The sequence below is a fragment of the Pseudopipra pipra genome, chromosome Z (assembly GCF_036250125.1).
Source record: "Pseudopipra pipra isolate bDixPip1 chromosome Z, bDixPip1.hap1, whole genome shotgun sequence".
NCBI classification, from domain to species: domain Eukaryota; kingdom Metazoa; phylum Chordata; class Aves; order Passeriformes; family Pipridae; genus Pseudopipra; species Pseudopipra pipra.
In genome coordinates this window covers 57,702,852-57,724,126 of record NC_087581.1, presented here as the reverse complement: position 1 = coordinate 57,724,126, position 21,275 = coordinate 57,702,852, and the positions used below count along the sequence as shown (strand labels likewise).

Below are 21,275 nucleotides of genomic sequence, written 5' to 3'. Positions count from 1 at the left end.
GAGAAAGTTATGATGCATTATTTCTCTGGACTTTAAAAGGTCTATCACATTTTTTGTACTATTTTTAAGAAGTGATCTTTGTTCTAGATAAACTTTACAATCTTCTTCTTGACAGAAAAAAACATTGTTTTATACAGAAATTAATTAGTCTGAAATAATTAATTATTCTAAAAATTAATTATTCTGAGATGTCATCTCTCCTGCTTTCCTGCTGTTTAGAAAATCTGTAATACCTCTATATTTAGAGGTAAATGTATCAAATTTGATTTCTTCAGAAAGAGATAAGAATATTTTTTGACTAATGAACAAGTGAACACTGCTTCTTAAATATAGACACTAAAAGCAAATGGAATCACAGGACCCTTGAAAGTTCAGCATTCCACTACAGAATCACAGAATCACAGAATATTATGAGTTGGAAGGGACCCATAAGGATCACTGAGTCCAACTTTTAAGCATGCACAGGACCATGTGAAGGAACAAGATTCAGGATGGGAGCGGTTCCAGGGATGGAGAATGACATACAGCAGGACATACAGGACTTTATTACTTGGACTTTATTGTTACTATGTGGTTTCTTTGTATCCACAGTACACAGTGCACAACCTGGGCATGCCCGGGCTTGCCACGAGTTTACCTGTTCCCCGCTTCCCCGCTCCCCTCTCTGATGGGCTGCAGAATCTGCAGAGAAGGGATAGTTACCATTCGCCCTTTCCTTCCCCGGTGCCTCCCATGTTCCTCCCCCTTTGCCTGTGTCCCTACCCCAATTTGTTCCCCTGTTTGTCTGTCTCATGTTCCACCCCGTGTTTTAGCCCTTTCCCCACCTGAACCCATAAAACCTCTGGACACCTCAGTAAAGTATTTCATTTGCACCTCTTCCTTGTCTCCAGACCCATGTGCTGTGTCACAGCCCCATCCCCCCTCAGACCGTGACAGGACCATCCCCAACAATCACACCATGTGCCCAAGAGTATTGTCCAAAAGCTTCTTGAACTTTGTCAGGCTTGGTGCTGTGACCACTTCCCTGGGGAACCTGTTCCACTGCCCAACCACCCTCTGGGTAAAGAACCCCTTTCTAATATTCAATCTAAACCACCCCAACGCAACTTCAGGCCATTCCCTCAGGTCCTGTCACTGATCACCACAGAGAAGAGATCCTCCTCTTCCCCTCTTCCTGCCCCTCCTCTTCCCCTCACGAGGAAGTCCTAAACTACAATGAGGTTTCTGCTCAGTCTCCTCTTCTCCAGGCTGAACAAACCAAATGATCTCAGATGCTTCTCATACAGCTTCCCCTCAAGGCCCTTCACCATCTTCATCGCCCTCCTTTGGACACTCTCTGATGACTTAATGCCTTTTTTATGCCCCCCAGGACACGGTTGACCCTTCTGGCTGCCAGGGCACTGCTGACTCATATTCAGCTTGCTCTCAACCAGGACCACCAGGTCCCTTTCCAGGCACTGCTTTCTGGCATCTCATTCCCCAGTGTATCCGTGTATCCAGGGTTGCCCCATCCCAGATGCAGAATCTGGCACTTCCCCTTCTTGAACTTCATATGATTGGTGATTACCCAACCCTCTAATATTTCAAGGACTGTTTAAATAAAATTTGTGAACAGAAAAATTACCCATTTATTTATATTAATAGAAATATATATTTGGTGCAAATACTGTCTTGATGTTACCTATAATTTTTTTCTTTTCGCAATGTGATTTTCAAGAAATAAATATCTGATGCTGGATTTATCCAGTTTCTTAGATCAGGATGGTATAAAAGAACATATTTCTTCTGTAGACAAAATAGTGTTTGTTAATAAAAGCTTGAAGACATTTATAATTTGCTTAGGTCTCCAGCAGCTTACACTCTTTGGCCAGGCCTAAAAAAGAATGCAAAAAACCACCTTTGGTTGTTTTTAATCAAAATTTTACACAGCATAAGCAGGAACATGATCTTTATTTTCAGGAGTTAACATTTTTAGAGAGTTATTTTGTGCTGTTGTGACTTTTCATCTCTTGTTTAAAAATATGTTGTAGCACAGTAGGAGTATATTACCCAAAGAAATTCCAAAATAATTTAGCAAATACAGAGTTAAATGGAAAAAAATAGTAAAGGCATAGTAATTTTGCAACAGGCTCGCAGTCTTGCCCCTCTATACTGTGTATACCAATCACCCTTCCTCCTACAATCCTTGGATGGTATTTGTGACTTATTTTTAGGCAGCATCTCATTCCCTGGAAGTCAGTAGAATCACATGCAATGCCTATAACCTGTGTAGAGGCAGACTGGTCTACACAAACATTGGGAATGCATGATGAATAACTGAAGAACATTAAAAACCGACTCCCATTTCCAGTGGACCAACCACTAGAACAACAAACAAATGATCCCTTTGGCAGCATACTGCTCTTCTCCAGAGCATACTGTGAAATAATTCTGTTGTCTTCTGAGTGCTGTGCTAGTATCTGCACAACTACTTTACATGCAGTCTACTGTTTTTGTTCCTTAATCATTTAGTGTCCCTGGATCCTTTATTTTCTCAACCAAAAATTGATTGATTAATACAACTAAATGATGACTGACTCTACATAAGGTGCACAGCATAGTCTTCTATTTATTAGTATATATCTAAATGTGGCTAATTTTAGCCAGCTTAAAATATACTTCTGTTTATGGTTGAGTTTTTGTACCAGTATTATATCCTTTGACAGAGAGATGAACAGAATATATGCAGAACTGTAAGAAAGTAAATTCTTTAAAATTAATTGTCAGAAAACCCTGAATAGTCTGATTAGGGGTTTTTTAGTATTTTATTTGTATGGTTAGTTGCATGTGGAGCTTTTTGTAGTGCTATAAATGAATTAAGAAACAAAGACAGAAAGTCTTTTTTTCTTTTTTTTTTAAACTTCATTCAATGAGTTAGTTATGAGTTACCACTGTCCTACCTGTTAAAAAAGTAGGCTGGGCCTCACCTGGTAAAATAACAGTGGCAAATTCCAGAAAACCCGAAACGAAATTCAGTAACAGATATGATCAGCTGTCTGTGGGACAGTGTAGAACAGTTACAACGGAACTAGGGGTGTACCAAAACTAAAAACATGCATGCATACATTTTACCCTTTTAACTACATTGCCTCTAAGGAGTTTTTAATTAAAAGACAAATAAATTTTCATTACTAGGAACCCTAGCATCATCCCCACATTCTATAAGAAAGCTACAGGTGTTTTTCCAGGAACTGTCATCATACAGGCCAAGGGCTCTGCTTAGTGTTGGGCATTAAGCCTGAACATAGGCTCAATTACACCACTTATATCATTAAATAAGGGTGATGCCACAATATGGACGCTAGAAAGACTATTGCATTGACAAACTCATCTTGAGTCACCCCAATTGCAACATCCACAACTATTATCTGACTTTCTCGTACTCCAGTAGTAAAATCAGGATGAGTATCATGATTTCCCTGGGAGCCAGATCCAGGATTGCAAAATCAAAAGAAATTTTGTCCAATTACACTCCTCACCTAGCACCTTCCATCAATAAATTTTGGTTTTATTACTATTGGAAGTAGTTCAGCATCTCTTTTGTAGTTAAGTCTGAATTATTCAACAATCAAATAATTTCTTTTATTTGAGTTTTATACTTGCTGAATAAAACAAAGTTAATTGCTAAACACTTGATTGTCCCAATTGTTTCATGCAATGGAAAAAGTGATAAGGGAATAGCAACAAAAAAAATCATTTATTTGAACAGCCTTTGGATACTTTGAGGTTAAAAAAGGAATACAAGAATTACACACTTTCTCTTTCAGAAGTAAATTTAACCAGTGCATGCAAACCTGACTCAGATTTTAAGACTTGATTTATTCATAAAGCCAGTTCACTTAACATGATATAACAAGAGCAAATAAAATTTGATTTATAGTCACTGAAATTGCAATCGCAAAAATTATTACTTGACTGGACATGCTCAGGTGATCAGTCTGGTAATCTCATGCAAAAAGCCAAGCAATGGTTTGAGCAATAGAAATTTGTTGGTATTAAATACTTCACGTTTTTAAAACTAAATATCTCATTTCCAATAAAAGTTACGTTCATTGACCTGTGTTAAACTAGTATAATTAACATCTTCTTGACCAAACAGAGGGTCATTTGCAGTCTTGTTGAATTGTCATCACTCTGCCACAGCATTCATTTACCTTCTGTGGGCAGAAAGCAATTGTCTGCAGTGCTTGTCTGCTTGCATGTGGTACAGAGGCCGTATGCTGCTAATCTTATCTCAAACTTTTCATTTACTGGCCGTTGGTGTTCATGTCAATGTCACTATTAAATGTACAGTGCTTTAGGAAGACAGATAAATGAAAAAGAGAGAGAAAGAAATTGAGAGCTGTACAAAATACTGAAGAGTTTTCATGCCAGCTGTTTTGTATAATTCCTCTAAGGAAAGAGCTGCTTTCTCTTCACTGCTTATCCAGCTACATCATCCTGGGGGTCTCTATAAGCCATATCTACTTGGGCAAAGAACAGGCTTCATTTCCAGCAGTGAAAGGCTAGCATAGGTAAGTTTACCCAGTGAACTATTCAGATAATAGACTTTGGCAAAAATCTTGTTCCCCACATGCATCATGAATGAAATGCCTTTCATGGGCCATACATTTTGCGATTACCTGAAATGAAAGTAAACATGCTTCAGTAAAAGCTGAAGCACTGCCAGAAGTCCAGGATTCCACTGCTTCACTGTTCATTCCCCACTTATTGCTGACCACATCCACAGGTTGAGCATGTTGCAATGTCATGATGCAAACATAAATTTAAGGTGAATTTTGTTGGACAGCTGCTGCATACACAAGAAGAAAGGTAGCTGAAAAACTCAGTCAACAGATTTCTGTCTAGTGTCTGCAGGTAAATGAGTTTACTTGCCAAGAAGCAGTGCTCTATTCAAGTAAAATTGAATCAGTTAGAGAATACGACAGGAAAGAAACTGCTTAGTCTCAGGTGCTGTAAATTAAAGGCTGTTGTTAGCCAGTTTCAGCAGAACTTACTTTAGGTGAACCCTGCAACAAGCAATCTACCTGAACTGCTTAATAACCTCCTATTTTCTTGAGGTGAAGCTCTGCTGTTAGATTTCACAATATTTTATGTGATGCAACTCAAGTGGTTTGGTACATTATCTGACTTCATGCATTGCAACAAATATGTTTTGAAGAAGCCTGCACTATCAGTGCTGTTTATCATCAATTGCAGTTTTCTGCTGAGATGTAAAATGGTACATGCCAATATTTCAGACAATGTTTAGAAATAGTTTTTATCATTTGAATCCTTTCAACCTGACCCAGGATGTAAGTTTATCTCTGACATGATGAAATTTAGTCTGTCATAAACAAAATCAAGTGTATTTTCAGTTTTTAAGTCTTAGAATGTTAGAGCAACTAGTTCTAACATCTACAGTAACAAAACACCAAAAAGGTTCATGTTAATCTTTAATAAAAGTGATACTTTAAGTCTAGAAACAATCACCACAGATGATCTTTGTGGAATTCACTTTGATAAATGGTAGACAACTATATAGATAACTTAAGTGCAGTATGTTGATGCATTCAAGAGTAAATTTCACACGACCTGAATATTCCAGAAAGATTTCTTCAAAGGTGTTGCACATTTGCTACTACTTAAGTGACTGCATATTAGTGGTTCTCCTATTATACCTGTCTGTCATGTTGTCTTTTCAGAAAAGATGTTCCATAGAGCTCACAGTACTCTATGGAAAAATTATCCCTTCACTAAACCAGCTGTCAAACTGGCTTGTTGCCAAACTGTAGAGCACAATTTCAAAAATCAGATACAGTTTGAGTGAGCAAGTTAAAGCTGGCTTTCTGCCAAGTCTGCAAAACTCAGTGAAAGCCCTTCCACTCCCTCCCCCTTTAGGCAAAGGGAAAAAAAAGCTATAGAATTTGAGAAAAATCAAAACCAACCAAATTATACCAAAATATATGTGTATTTTTACATATATTACTGTTATATACAGTAAGGATATTATGTACAACTCCCAAGAAGGGGAAGAGGGGAAGGGAAAATGGAAAAAAAGGGACAAAAAAGAAGAAAACAAAACAAATATGCACAATAGAAAAATCTAGTAACCAGCTAAATAAAGAACTAGCAAAATCTTACCACTTCCCTTGAGAAAAGCAGGACAGCCGGACGCGGCCCAGCGCTCTCCCCTCACGCGTGGCAGACACAGCAGTCACTGCAGGCCTCAGCTCCAGGTAAGCAAGACCGAGACAGGGACCCACTGTTCCCAAACCTCGCCGTTCCCAAACCTCACTGGAAGAGAAGAGAGCGAGGTCTGTTATCTCCACCTTATTTATATGTTGCTTTACGCTAAAGGATATGGAATACTTCCTTATTTCTGACCCCGTTGCTAAGGAAGGCCTAAAAAATCCAAAAGCCAACCCACTACACTGAGAATAATTGAATCAGTAGTTTGAAAAAAAAAAGGAAAAGAATAATCACTTTATATTAAATATCTTTAATATTTAAATTGACTTTATATTACCGCCCACAACATTTAGTTGTTTTGTTTACAATATCCGAAAATAACAGAGATGAAGGATGGCGTATCTCATAAATGCCTTTCACTATCGAGTAGCAAACTCTAGTGATATCTATTAGACAGAGGAACTGAGTAGTAATGGACTGTAAATTCAGTCAAAAACTTAAAGGAGCACAGGGCAAGAGAGATCTCTGAATCTACCTTGCTTTGCTTATGGACAGGCTAGCTACATTCATTAGGAAAAGTGTACCAACACTACACTACTGTGTAGTACAGAAATCACTGAAATAGAATTAAAGAAGAAACGGGAAGAGTCTTTATTGTTGGATTTTCATGGAAGGGCCATAATAGTAGAGGAAAGAAGAAAGCAAAAGACAAATTACTACAAGTAGATGCTGATTGCCATTTGACTATTAGGTTCATTCAGTCATGTTTTAAAATACAGAACTGCTACAAAAAACTTCCAGAAACATTTGTTTTTGAGTCCTGAACATGTGTTTGATTCAACTCTTCAGCCAAATAAGTATTCTAAATTCATCTCTCTAGTCTAATATGTTTGGTATTCCCTATTTTCTTGAGGCGAGGCTTTGCTCCTATATTTTGTAACTTTTGATGGGAAGCACCTCAACTCAGTGACGTAGTACAAAATACAAGTTTGGCATCGCACATCACTGCAAATATGTTTCCAAGAAGCCACACCACAAAGAAAATTGAATAGGCATTTGGCTTAACTCCTTGGTCAAAGAAATATTCTACACTCATCTGATCTCTTTCTCCAGTGGTTACAGACAGCCTTGAATACTGTTTTCTCTGAGAACATCTTGTAAAGACAGAAAGCAGAATACCAGTGTATCAGTAATAACATCACTAAATAATGTGGAGCTTCAAAAAATCAGGAGACAACCTTAATTCATCTATGATTTTCAAGACCGTGGAGATAATTTCTTTTGCTTTATACTAAATTCAATGATTTGATCAAGGCTGTCTTAGATATTTGTTCCAATATTAAGCAATTTTCACTACTAAATACACAAAACCCACACTTAAATCAGAGTATCTTCTGACTTCCGCTTCCATGCATTGACTGGATTCATTCCTCTAAGGATGCCCACAGTATTCTCACTCCCTTCCAAAACAACAATTATGTAGGTTGAGGATTAGTAACAGGTCAATAACAGACAGAAATCAGATATTATTAGAGCTCAAAAGTGGTGAGTTTTCCACAGAATTCAATTTTTCAGACTCTACAATTAAGTTCATAACAAAAGTGGAAGTGTTAACAGTTTCCTTATTCCAGGCATCTTTCCAGTTCCCCACAGATGGTACCTTAACTCTCACAAGTATATCTACTGGAAGTTTCTTTATGGTTTTATTGAGTTTTTTCGAATTCATTGTTTGCAATTTTCATGGTCTTCACTGTATTCAACACCTGGAGATTTAAACATGAAATAGAACTCAAGAGTTAGATGTTTTCCCACAGGTCTCGAGAGAATAATGAGTAATCTTATATTTATTGTTTAGGATTGCCTAGGGTGTACACCTGCTTTTCACTGGTTCTCCAGTCATGAAAACCTTCTATGGCAGTCTATGTACACTTGTTGCATTCATGTGAAGCAATACTAGAAGACCCTGTTCTTATTTAAGAGAGAAATGCTATTTTGTAATGGCAAACCCTAATCTTATTTTGAACAAGTTGATGACCAGAGCAGGTCATCATTATCATTATCATTATCATTGTCATTAAACAGGAACAAAAATCTGGGGCATTAGATAGTACGTAATGTGTTGTCAGCAAAGACAAATGTGCTTGGGAAATTTCGAGGGGCATCTGTTAGTGCAGTAGGGTGTCAGAGTAGAAATTTGGGGTAATAGCAGAAGAATTCCAACCAAGAGCCCCAAAGACACAAAAAGTCTCAATAATCAAGTAACAGTCACTGGAAGAATGTACCCAAAATATGTAAATCAAGCTCTATGAAAACAAACAGACTAGAAAAGGTAGAGTTTGCTCCAACATTCTCTTCACATTTGAGGATTGGCACTACTCATTTATGGTAAATTCTTCCTCACTTTCCATAGGGAGAGGATATTGGTTTTTATTTACCATAAGATACATATTGCTACTTTAGCTCAGGAATAAGAGGAATTTCATTTTTTTAAGAATATATTTGAGCTAAATAAATTTGAATTCTAAACAGCAGTGTGCATGTACGTGTGTGTGATTTCCAGTGTAATGTTACCACATGACAAAGTGATTAATAGTCAGGCTAACGCTGTGTAATACACATTTTCAGCTCCATGACACCCACAAGACAACGTGGGTTCTGGTTTATGACAGATTATATGATCTACCTCTATAGAGCTGTGGTAGGATGAGAAAAAAGAAACAAAACCAAAAAAAAAGAAAGAATACCTGTAAGCATTCAGAGACATGAGAAAAATACTATTTGTTGAGGAACTATGAGAGGATGTGGGTCCTGCTCTCTAGAAAAACCTTTTAGAAATAGTCACTAACCATTAACCAAAGCTTTCAAAAACTTCCTTAAAAAGGCTTAAAAAACCATTTTCACTTGGCATGCTCCCTAGGGCGTATTTTATTGCAGAAAATGTAAAAATAATGATGCTTGTATCTCTTAACTAGTAAAGAGCTGATATATTGTAAGACATTTAAAATAGAAATAAAATCTGATAAAGCTAGAAGGGAATAATTTTTGTTCAATAGTTCATATAATAATGATTTCTAGCAATGTCTGCAATAATATTTTGATATTTTACTGTGAATAATTAGGTTTAAATACATGCATCACATAGTCAACGTGCTGGTACAATAATCAAAGAAAACATTCCAGTTAAGAATGAATTTCTAATGAGTTCAATTTGCTGATTTCTTCCTATGATTACATGTTAGAGACTGATGTAGCAGTGAAGCAGCATAGCCATGCAGCAGTCAAGTCTTCCTAACCACAGTCACAGTGCCTGTATCTACCATTATTTCCCAACCAAAGCATGCTCCAAATAATCAATAATTAATATTTTTGTATGCTTGGTATCCTCATCTCTGGAGATAACACTTGGGTAATTTCTCTGACTACTTTCCAGATTTGTAAAAATCCTGAGGCTTTTGAATTCCCACATTCTGGCTTACTGTAGTGACAGCATTCTTTGTATCCATTTCAATGTGATAACATCTTAAAGTGCAAGAACAAAACATCCTAGAAATTAAAACAGCTGTATAATACTTTGGTTTGACAAAGGAGCCTTCAAGTCACAGAGGAAAGATTTTTTGGTAGAGATTTGACAATGTCATGGACACACACAGGACCTAGGGCAGGAGGGGGATGTTGCCTAAACTGGTAGTGCCTTCTAAAAATATACAGCCCAGGAGAAAAACTTTTCTTCCACAGTATCTCACATTCAAGAATCAGATTATAATCCAAGAACTTTAGTATCAGCAAGACAATTCTGGTGCTTGTATCTCAATCACAGAATGTCAAGAAAAACTGTTAATTTTCTCACCCTCCTACATGTGTTTTTTTCCCTGACATTTTTAGGCTCAACAGTTCAATTTGATGATCCTTCTGTGTCCCTTCCAACTTCAGATATTTTATGATTCTATGACACTTCTCAAAACACTATCCATTAGAGTGCCTTTGTCAAAGTCCTTCAGTACTGGAGAGATATTTAGCTGGGTAGCCCTGAAATGGAAACACTAGATTTAGCTGCCAATAATTCAACTCAAAATAGCATATCTTGCTTCTTGAGCTGTCACCGCAGGTTGGTGGAAACCGTATATATATTTTTTAAATTTATATTTAAATATAAATTTAAATATCCTAATTATTAGGATCCTCGTCATAGAATGGTTTTGATTGGAAGGAACCTTCAAACATAATCTAGTCCAACCCCCCTGCCATGGCAGAGACATCCTTTCCTGGATCAAGTCAACCAAAGCTCTGTCCAACCTGACCTCAACCATTTCCAATGAAGGGACATCTGTGACTTCTATGGGCAACCTGTTACAGTGTCTCACCAACTTGGTGTAAAAAAAGTGTTCCCTATGGCCAATCTAAATGCATCCTCTTTCATTGCCCCTTGTCTGTCACTGCAGGTTTGGTAAATAATTTCTCTCTTATAAATTCATCTTGTATAATGCAAAGCTGCAATAATGTCTCCCTGGAGCTTTCTCTTTTCCAGGCTGAACAACCCCAGCTCTCTTTGCCTTTATTCATAGGTGCTTTCATCCCTCTAGTTATTTTCATGGTCCTCCTCTAGACCTGCTTCAACAGGTCCCTGTTTTTCTTGTGCTGGAGGCACCAGAACTGGATGCAGTACTCCAGGTAGGCTCCCACACAAGCAGAGTAGAGGGGGAGAATCACTTCCCTGAACTTGCTGCCCACATTTCAGGTTTTTGCACAGTAGAATTGGATTTCTGAGCTGCAAGTGCACATTGTCAAATCATATCCAACACGTTCCCACACATGCATTTAAAAATATGTGCTCTTAAATACACACCTAAGCTCACACATTTTCAGGTGGTGCTGTTACTATCCCCCATTTCAGTCTACTTACTACATTTTAAACACATAGTGTAAACATGTCATCATTCTGAAACATCTTTTCCACAGTCTGCCACACCTCTGTCCAAACTAATTAATTGTAATTCATAGGCTGGTACTCAACAGTTTAAACTGGGCACATTTCTTTGTATTCTCAATTTCTCCAACTCTAACTGCTTGGAAAGTAAGATTCACTATTTTAATTCTCTTTTGGTGTTCTGCTGTTTTTCATGATGCTATATACTGAATCAGAAACATTGCTCTGATATCATAGATCTATGTTGTGTGGACTATTTTCACACAGTACTATGAACAATGGAAAACATTTTCATGATGTTTCACCAGCAAGAACTGACAGAAGGGGCAGTGAAAACCTATACCCACAAACATTACCCTTATAAAAAGAAAAATTAACAAGAGTTGGAATAAACATAGAACCAACTTGATTCCAACATTTACATGGTGCTTTGGTTTTTAAAAATTTATGTACTATTGTGTATAAAGAAAAAAGGAAAAGCTTCCAAGTGGAACATTTAAAGATGTTCTGAATTTATATTCCTCTTTGTTCTCATGGATTTAAATCCTACTTAACTTATAGGTGAAAGGATTTTAATGTATTTTCAATTACTAGTCTCTCTGCACTTCACCCCTATCCCTCAGAAGCCCATGGAATTTGAATATAGACAGGTCTTTTATTGGATAAATATATTGAGGTTTTATCATAAGAGGCATATCAAATAGACAGAGTAGGAGAAAGAGAAGGAAAAAAAAAAAAGGAAAAAAATCTTACCCAGCAGTCAGAAGACCATTTGCTTTAAGAAATTTGAAGCCTATTATCTGTTTTCTAAGAGATTACTCTGCAATTATGAATCTGTCCCTGAATGGTATGCTCATAAATGCCTCATATACAACATCCTCAGGATTTCTTTATTGTCTAGATACATACATCTACAGGCTGAGCAGACCAAAGCTCCCAACCTTGTTATTCATTGTATTGGCCAGTCACTTTGATGTTAGCTTTCCCCTTTAAAATCCAGGCCCTTCTGGGGAAACTTCTGGAAATGTTTCTGGCTGGAAACTTCTGAAATGTGTACACAAACATACTGCAAGATTCACAGATAATATGCAATCAATTGAGATCTCATTTGCTTAATTGAAACCAATTAAACAAATTAGAGCTCAGGTTTGGTAGCTGAACCACCTAATTTTTTTGTAGCACTTCTTCCTCCAACTGTCCTTTTTCCATTGATCCTTATTAAAAAGTGAGGCAAAAATTTTTACTCTTATTGTTCATATCACCTGAGATGATAGGTCTTTAGTGTGGAACTTGAGGGGACGCCTCAACACCAATCTTGGAAAACTGACAATGCCTAAATGTGGCTTATTCTTAGCTTGCCCTCTACTAATGAAATCCAGGTGTGCTACAAAAACCCCCAACTTGTGATATGTTGCAGATAATGTGCAGGGAAATTCTCAAAATCTCAGAAACATGGAGTAATCTAGAGAACATACCTAGCCATGAGGTAGCCAAGAACTATTCTTATTGCCATCAGGAAAAAAAATCTGAGACATGTAACATAAAATATTTTTATACATGCTTCAGTAATCTTCCATCTTTTAAGGGCTAGCTGGCCAAATAATGCATTCCCATTTTATTTTCTGATTAAAGCCTTCATTACTATAAAGTAGTTGTCATCAGTAAAGTAGTTAAGTAAGAAAATATTACTAATTAAAAGTAAATTAGTGATCTCACACAGTTCTCACTGTAGGGCTAATTATATCAGTTCCCTGAGGTGTTCGTTTAAGATTCAGAGAACATAGAAGAGCTAGAGCTTAAGTAGTGCTGCAGCTAAACTGCAGAAATCTGAAGCTTTACATTAAAGGCACAAAGAAAGAGGAAATTGTGCACTCAATAATAATCCATGTTGCAGCTCATTAGGTAATATGCAGATCGGCAGTTAACACCAAATCCAAGGAACACAGCAGTTTCAAGTGCTTAAGCAGTATTTCATATTGGATTTGCTGTTTTTTACAACACAACACACACAGTTTAATTCCAGCAGAAACAGTCCTGAAAATCTACCAGGTATAACTGCTGGTGGATCACTGGTTCCACCCAAAGGAATGACGATCCTCACTTGCTTTTCAGATCTTCTAGTGGAAGACTTCACAGGTGCAGTTGCTGCAAGACTTCATCTATGAGGTACATGCAGTGTGTGCTAGAGAAATATGGGCTGTCCTGAGACCGGCTCTGTGCAGAGCCGCATACTCTTCACTTCTGAGCTGTTGGGCCTTTACAGCACTGTATAATGTAATGTCAAATATTGCAGATTTAAGATGAGGTGTTAAAACAGAAAGCTATTTAAGCATGTTCATTTATATAGGACATGATCCATGGTAAATTCAATAGAATATAATTGTCAAGCACCTTATTTCTTTCTGGTACATTACAATTCGGAAGAATGGCTTGGAATGCCTTACAGGTTTAATTTAATTACTGTAGCACTGACCTTTTTATACTATTAACAAATAATCCTTTGCCCCTCTAGACTAGATTGTTTATTACACTTTCTGCCCACAGCTTAAAGCACATTGATTCCCAATTACCTGTTTATAAAACTGCCAAGCCATCTTGGATGCATGACTTTTCTGCCTGCCTCCAGAGCAGTTTTAAAAGTATACAGGTCAAAAGAGGTAACAACAGCATTAATTAAGAATTACAGGAAGAAACAAACAGATCCAAACAAAAATAAAAACATTTTAAATTACTTCAACAAGTCTCTGTGTATCTGACACACTTGTATTATCAAAATACAAATTTCTTACCATAAAAGTTGCATTTTTATACTGAGGATATTATTTGTCAGGAATGAGATAACAAAAGAGAATGATAACTGCAATCATATTAGAGTGGGATCATGCCAGAGATACATTGTTTAGAAGGATACTGAAACAAGTATCACTGCTATCCCAAAATGTGATAGCTTAATATTGCAGTGTAATATAAACTTACAGTTACAGTTTCCAATCACATACTCTCTCCCCAGATGCCACAAATTGACCTGGAGGAGGAAGGCATGTAGACCTTCATATCATCATCATGGCTAGGCTTCGCAAATGAAGATTTGGGAAGGGCTCTACCCACATTTGCTACAAGTGCGTTGGTGGCTAAAAAGGCCAATACGAGATAGACAAGTCTGGTTGCAAAAGGCACAGCAGAAAGACTCCTTAGGTGGTATATTCTGCAAGACACGGTTCTTTCTGTGTTGTCTTTTCTCCTCAAGAGTGATCCTGCGTGCATTCTCAAAGGAAGCAGCAGCGTTATAGATGGTGTGTCTCCAGGCCTCTCGATTTGAGGCCAGAGTAGACCAGTTATGATGATCAATATGGCCAAGGCTGAGATGTTGTTTCAGGGAGTCCTTGTATCTTCTCTTCGGGGCTCCTCTCTTGCGGCAGCTGGTGGCAAGTTCACCATAGAGCAAGATCTTAGGCAGGCGGTGTTCCTTCATCCTGGAGACGTGCCCTGCCCAACGCAGCTGTGTTCTCAGCAACATGGCCTCAATACCTGTGATTGCTGCTTGTTCTAGAACAGACCTGTTAGTCACATAATCTGACCAGTGTATGTTTAGGATTGTATGGAGACAGTGTTGATGGAAGCATTCTAAGAGTCACAGGTGGTGGTGATAGATGACCGATGATTCAGATCCATATAAAAGAGTAGACAGCACTATAGCTCTGTAAACACTGATCTTTGTACTTTTCTTCAGGTGTTTATTTCGCCAAACTTTTTTATGGAGTTTTCCGAAAGCTCTATATGCCTTTGCTAACCTGTTGTCTATCTCTCCGTCAATCTTACTGTCCAAGGAGATGATGCTACCTAGGTAATTAAACTGCTGGACTGATTTGAGCTCTGATTTGCCAATGGTGATATGGGGATGATGGAAGACTTCCTGATGTGCAGGTTGATGGAAAACTTCTGTCTTCTTCAAGCTGACTTCCAGCCCAAAGAGCTCAGCAGCGTCTGTAAAGCAGGATGTTAAACGCTGCAGAGCCACTTCTTTGTGGGCAAGGGCGTCGTCATCAGCATAAAGCAGCTCCTGGACAGAATGATTTAAGGTCTTGGTGTGGGCCTTCAGTCGCCTTAGGCTGAATAGGCTGCCATCAGTACGGTATCGAATGTAGATACCATCCTGATCACCGAGGTCTGCTGTGGCCCTTTGGAGCATCATGCTGAAAAAGACTGTGAATAGGGTTTGTGCAGCCCTAGTCATGTAGACCTTGGTTAGGAGCTAGAAGGATCACACTCGAAGGTCATATGTCCTGAATCTCTTCATAATTTTTCTATAGGCATCTTTAAAATCCTCTGATCAGCAGGACAAGGTTAAGATTACCAAATGGCATAATTTTTCATTTTACAATAGGTTTAGGGAGTTTTAGTCCTCAACTGTCTTCCTCACCAGTTAGTTGCTTTCTAGCAACTACACTGGCACATGGGAACACATGCCCATGCCCAGCAGCTTCAGTTGGGCAGCCAACAAACTACTACAGAGGACAGCATTCTACCCTAAACTGCAAAACATAATTTGGGCAGTATAGACTTGCAGCCTTGCTTGCTTATAAGCCACTATCTCATCTATAAAATGAACAGCAAGTTGGTTATTTATAAGCCATTCAGTAGCCCTAGAAGAATGTAGATGTTGAGTAAAGCTCAACTGGAGTTCAAGCTGGACAAAAATGTGGAGAACAATAAAAAAAGGTTTTTCAAATATATCGATGACAATAGACAGTATAGAAATATCATCATTCTGTTACAGGATGAGGGTGGTCACCTCACAAACAGGGACAAAGAAGAGGTGTTTAATGCTTTCTTTGCTTCTATCTTCAATAAGGATGAGGAAACAAGGGGGTCTCAAGTGCCCTGAGCTGGAGGACCATGGCTGAAAATGATCAACTCCTAGTCGACCCTGAAATTGTGGGGGATCTTCTGCTCCAGCTGGACCCCTAAAAATCTATGGGACCTGATGTGATTCATCCCACAATCTTCAAAGAGCTGGCTGATGTCATTGTGAAACCTCTCTCAATGATTTTTGAGGAGTGTGGGGGTTTCACCCCAAAAATCCAATTTCCAATCTCCCCCACAATTTGCCTCAAAGTGAAAGAGAAGTTTTCAGAGAGGCACAACTCAGCATGGGGAACTGTATCAAAATTTGTTACTAGCAGAATAAAAACTACAGAAACTAAAAAGCAAATAAATGCACAGTATTAATACAATTCCTGCCACCCCTGAGGGCCCTCCCACATCAGTTCAGAAGAAAAACCTTCAGGGCGATAGCTAAAGTCTCTCTCATTGGGGTATCAGAGAAGGGGTCTTTTGTACCCCCACCAGCTCCTTGACCTCTTCTGAGGTCTCCTCCTGTACTGCAAGGGAACCCTTGCTGCACCAGGTCTTCATCATGAGTTACAGAGAGTCAGGTTTTGAGTCCTTTCCCCCTGGTTCATGCAGGTTCCTCCCAGTGAGTAAGATGTCCACTCTTTCTCTCCAGGTTGCAAGGTTTCTGGGTTTTGCTCAGTCTTTATACCCCAAAGAGTTTTCACCAAAAGTCCTTACCCAGAAAAGGCCTGCTTGGTTTGGCTTCTCTTTGTTTAAGCTGCAGCTTCAGCTTGGTTTCCATGTATTACGAGGATGCATTCCTTCCCCCTCGCACTCTTCCTTCGGTTTTTGGCTGCTCTCGCCCAAACCTTGCATAGAGCGCCTCCGAGCCCCCTGATCTGTCTCTGTTTTTGCTTCAGTCTCAGCTCAGGGTCACCTCCTCCCCCCGCCATGTTGAGGGGGGGGAAGGTGGCAGCGAGACTGCTTCAGTCTCTCTGCTCTGCCTGGAATTCTCCAGCTCTCCACGATCGCAGCTGCTTCTTCAGCTCCAGGCCACACCTCCACCCGTCTCTGGCTTGGCTCCAATGCTGTGCCTGCCTGCTGGGGGGGGGGGCTAACTCCAACCCCCTGGCTGGCCTCTCAAGTCCACGCCACCACCTCTCCTGGGCAGTGGGGGGAAAAAACCCCCCTAGCCTTTGGCCATAGGCACCCGGTCCAGTTATAATACTGCTCTGGGTTCTCCCGCAGCCCGGCCAGGGGGGAGGAAGAGGGCCTGGCCCCCTGCAAGGGGTCTGCAGGCCTCTCTCCTCTCACCTCATGGCTTCCATTCTCTCTCTCTCTCTCTGCCAACAACTTCCTTTCTGGCTGTTGTAATATCCTAATTTCACAGGGGCAAAAAATATCTCTGATTCCCCCTCATCGGAAACTCACCTGGGACTTTCAGCACCCCCCACTTCCCCCAGGGGGGTCAAACCACAAGAAGGAGTCTTGGGGATCTGGAGAGGTCTCAGCTAACTGGAAGCTGGTGAATGTTGTCCCGATTTTCAAGAACGGCAAGAAGGGATGACCCTGGAAACTACAGGCCTGTCAGTCTCACTTCAGTGTCTGGTAAAGTTATGGAGAAGATTATTCTGGGAAGTATTGAAAAACACCTGCAAGCCAACGCAGCCATCGGTTACAGCCAGCACGGCTTCAAAAGAGGAAAGTCCTGCTTATCAAACCTGATTTCCTTTTATGACAAAGTCACCCACCCAGCTGATCAAGGGAAGCCAGTTGGTGTAATCTTTTTGGATTTCAGTAAAGCTTTCAATACTGTCTCTCACAGGATCCTTCTGGACAAAATGTCCAGCACGCATCTGGATACACACATCATGTGGTGGGTGAGCCACTGCCTCACGAGTCAAGCACAGAGGGTGATAGTGAAAGGGAAAAATCATACTGGTGACCTGTAGGGGTTCCTGTGGGGTTCCACAGTGGGGTTCCATCTTGGGCTTTCTGCTCTTCAACATCTTCATAAATGACTTGGATGCAGGACTGGAAGGGATATTAAGCAAGTTTGCAGATGACATAAAATTGCAAGGAGCTGTTGACTCGCTCGAAGGCAGTGTGGCCCTGCAGAGAGACCTTGACAAATGAGAGGACTGGGCAATTACCAACCATATGAAGCTCAACAAGGGGAAGTGTCGGATTCTGCAACTGGGATGGGGCGGTCTTGGATGTGTGTACAGACTGGGGAATGAGATGCTGGAAAGTAGTGCCACAGAAAGGGACCTGGGGCTCCTGGTCAATGGCAAGTTGAATATGAGTCACAGTGCCCTGGCAGCCAGGAAGGCTAACTGTGTCCTGTGGGGCATCAGGCAAAGCATCACCAGCTGGTCGAGGGAGGGTTTGTCTCGCTCTGCTCTACACTGGGGCAGTCTCACCTTGAATATTGTGTGCAGTTTTGTGTGACAAAATATAAGATGTTAAACTATTAGAGAAGTCGCAAAGGAGGGGCTATGAAGATGGTAAAGCACTTTGAGGGGAAGCTGTGTGAGGAGCGGTTGAGGTCACTTGGTTTGTTCAACCCAGAGAAGAGGAGACTGAGGGGAAAACTCATTGCAGTTTAGAACTTCCTCATGAGGGGAAATGGAGGGGCAGGCACTGATCTCTGTGGTGACCAGTGACAGGAACGGCCTGAAGTTGTGTCAGGGGAGGTTTAGGTGGGATATTAGAAAAAGGTTCTTCACCCAGAGGGTGGTTGGGCAGTGGAACAGGTTCCCCAGGGAAGTGGTCACAGCACCAAGCCTGACAGAGTTCAAGAAGTGTTTGGACAATACTTTCAGGCACATGGTATGATTCTTGTGGATGGTCCTGTGCATGATTAAGAGTTGGACTCAATAATCCTTGTGAGTTCCTTCCAACTTGGCATGTTCTGTGATTTTGTGAACAAAGAAGACACTTATATTTGTAGATGAAATAATTCAAAAGACCATAGAATCATAGAATCATAGAATCGATTGGGTTGGAAAAGACCTCCGAGATCATCGAGTCCAACCCTTGGTCCAAATCCAGTCCATTTACTAGATCATGGCACTCAGTGCCACGTCCAATCTGCGTTTAAAAATCTCCAGGGATGGTGAATCCACCACCTCTCTGGGCAGCCCATTCCAATGCCTGATCACTCTCTCTGTAAAGAATTTTCTCCTGATATCCAACTTAAATTTCCCCTGGCGGAGCTTAAGCCCGTGCCCCCTTGTCCTATTGCTGAGTGCCTGAGAGAAGAGACCAACCCCCACCTGGCTAGAACTTCCCTTCAGGTAGTTATAGACGGTGATGAGGTCACCTCTGAGCCTCCTCTTCTCCAGGCTAAACAACCCCAGCTCCCTCAGCCTCTCCCCATAGGACTTATGCTCCAGTCCCTTCACCAGCCTTGTTGCTCTTCTCTGGACCCGCTCCAGCACCTCAATATCCTTTCTGAACTGAGGGGCCCAGAACTGAACACAATACTCAAGGTGTGGCCTCACCAACGCAGAGTACAGGGGTAGGATCACTTCCCTGCTCCTGCTGGCCACACTATTTTTGATACAGGACAAGATCCCATTGGCCTTCTTGGCCACCTGGGCGCACTGTTGGCTCATGTTGAGCTTCCTGTCAATTAGTACCCCCAGGTCCCTTTCTGCCTGGCTGCTCTTCAGCCACTCTGTGCCCAGCCTGTAGCGCTGCATGGGGTTGTTGTGGCCAAAGTGCAGGACCCGGCACTTGGCTTTATTGAACTTCATCCCATTGGAATCAGCCCATCTCTCAAGTCTATCCAGATCCCTCTGCAGAGCCCTCCTGCCTTCCAGCAGGTCGACACTCCCTCCCAATTTAGTGTCATCAGCAAATTTGCTGATGATACACTCAATCCCCTCATCTAAATCATCTATAAAGATGTTAAACAGGACTGGGCCCAACACTGATCCCTGGGGAACACCACTGGTGACCGGCCGCCAGCTGGATGCAGCTCCATTCACCAGCACTCTCTGGGCCCGACCCTCCAGCCAGTTCCTAATCCAGGAGAGGGTATACTTGTCCAAGCCATGGGCTACCAGCTTTTCCAGGAGTATATTATGGGAGACAGTGTCAAAGGCCTTGCTGAAGTCTAGATAGACCACATCCACAGCCTTCCCCTCATCCACCAGGTGGGTCACCTGATCGTAAAAAGAGATCAGGTTGGTCAGACAGGACCTGCCCCTCCTAAACCCATGCTGGCTGGGTCTAATCCCTTGTCCATCCTGAAGGTGCTGTGTGATTGCACTCAGGATGATCTGTTCCATAACCCTGCCAGGCACCGAGGTCAGGCTGACAGGCCTATAGTTGCCAGGGTCCTGCTTGCAGCCTTTTTTGTGGATTGGGGTGACATTCGCCAACCTCCAATCATTTGGGACCTTCCCAGAGAGCCAGGACTGTTGGAAGATGATGGAGAGCGGTTTGGCAAGCTCTTCTGCCAGCTCTCTCATCACCCTGGGATGGATCCCGTCTGGTCCCATAGACTTGTTGGGATCCAGCTGGCTCAGTAAGTCGCTAACTACATCCTCCTGGAATACAGGAGGGCTATTCAGGTCTCTGTCTCTGTCTATCTGCTCTAGAGGCCAGTTGTCCTGAGGGCCACCTGTCTTACTGCTAAAAACTGAGGCAAAGTAGGTGTTAAGTACCTCAGCCTTCTCCTCATCTTTGTTAACTATATTTCCCTCAAAGTCCAACAGAGACCTGAGGTTTTCCTTGCCTCTCCTTTTGCTATTAATGTATTTATAAAAGGACTTTTTGTTATCCCTAACTGAATTAGCCAAATTAACTTCAAATTCCACTTTTCTTTCCCTAATTTTTTTCCTGCATGACCTAGCTCTCTTCGTAAATTCTTCATAAGTAACCAGCCCTTTTTTCCACAGTCTGTAAACTTTCTTTTTATCCCTGATTTCTTTTCGAACCTCCCTATTTAACCAAGCCGGCCGTCTTCCCCTCCGGCTGGCCTTTCGGCACACTGGTATAGCCTGTTCCTGTGCGCTCAAAATTGCCTGCTTGAAGCATGTCCATCCCTCCTGGACCCCCTTGCCTTTAAGGGTTGTTTCCCAGGGTATGCCTTGAATTAGTTTTTTGAATAGGCCAAAATCTGCCCTCTGGAAGTCCAGAGTAGAGGTTTTAATGATGGCTCTCCTTACATCCCTGAGGATTGAAAATTCAATTATTTCGTGGTCACTATGCCCCAGGCAGCCTCCAACCACTACATCATCCACCAGCCCCTCTCTGTTTGTAAACAGTAGGTCTAGTGGGGCCTTACCCCTGGTAG

The 21,275-nt window shown here is 40.9% G+C and overlaps 1 long non-coding RNA gene across 1 annotated transcript; it reads right to left on the bottom strand.

Annotated features, from left to right (window-relative positions):
• Positions 1-1,604: 1,604 nt before the first annotated feature.
• On the bottom strand, positions 1,605-3,418 carry LOC135407321 (uncharacterized). The gene is made up of 2 exons (XR_010426810.1): positions 2,940-3,418; positions 1,605-1,873 (listed from the first exon to the last, which is right to left on the bottom strand). It is a non-coding gene; the product is annotated as an uncharacterized LOC135407321 (long non-coding RNA).
• Positions 3,419-21,275: the final 17,857 nt, after the last annotated feature.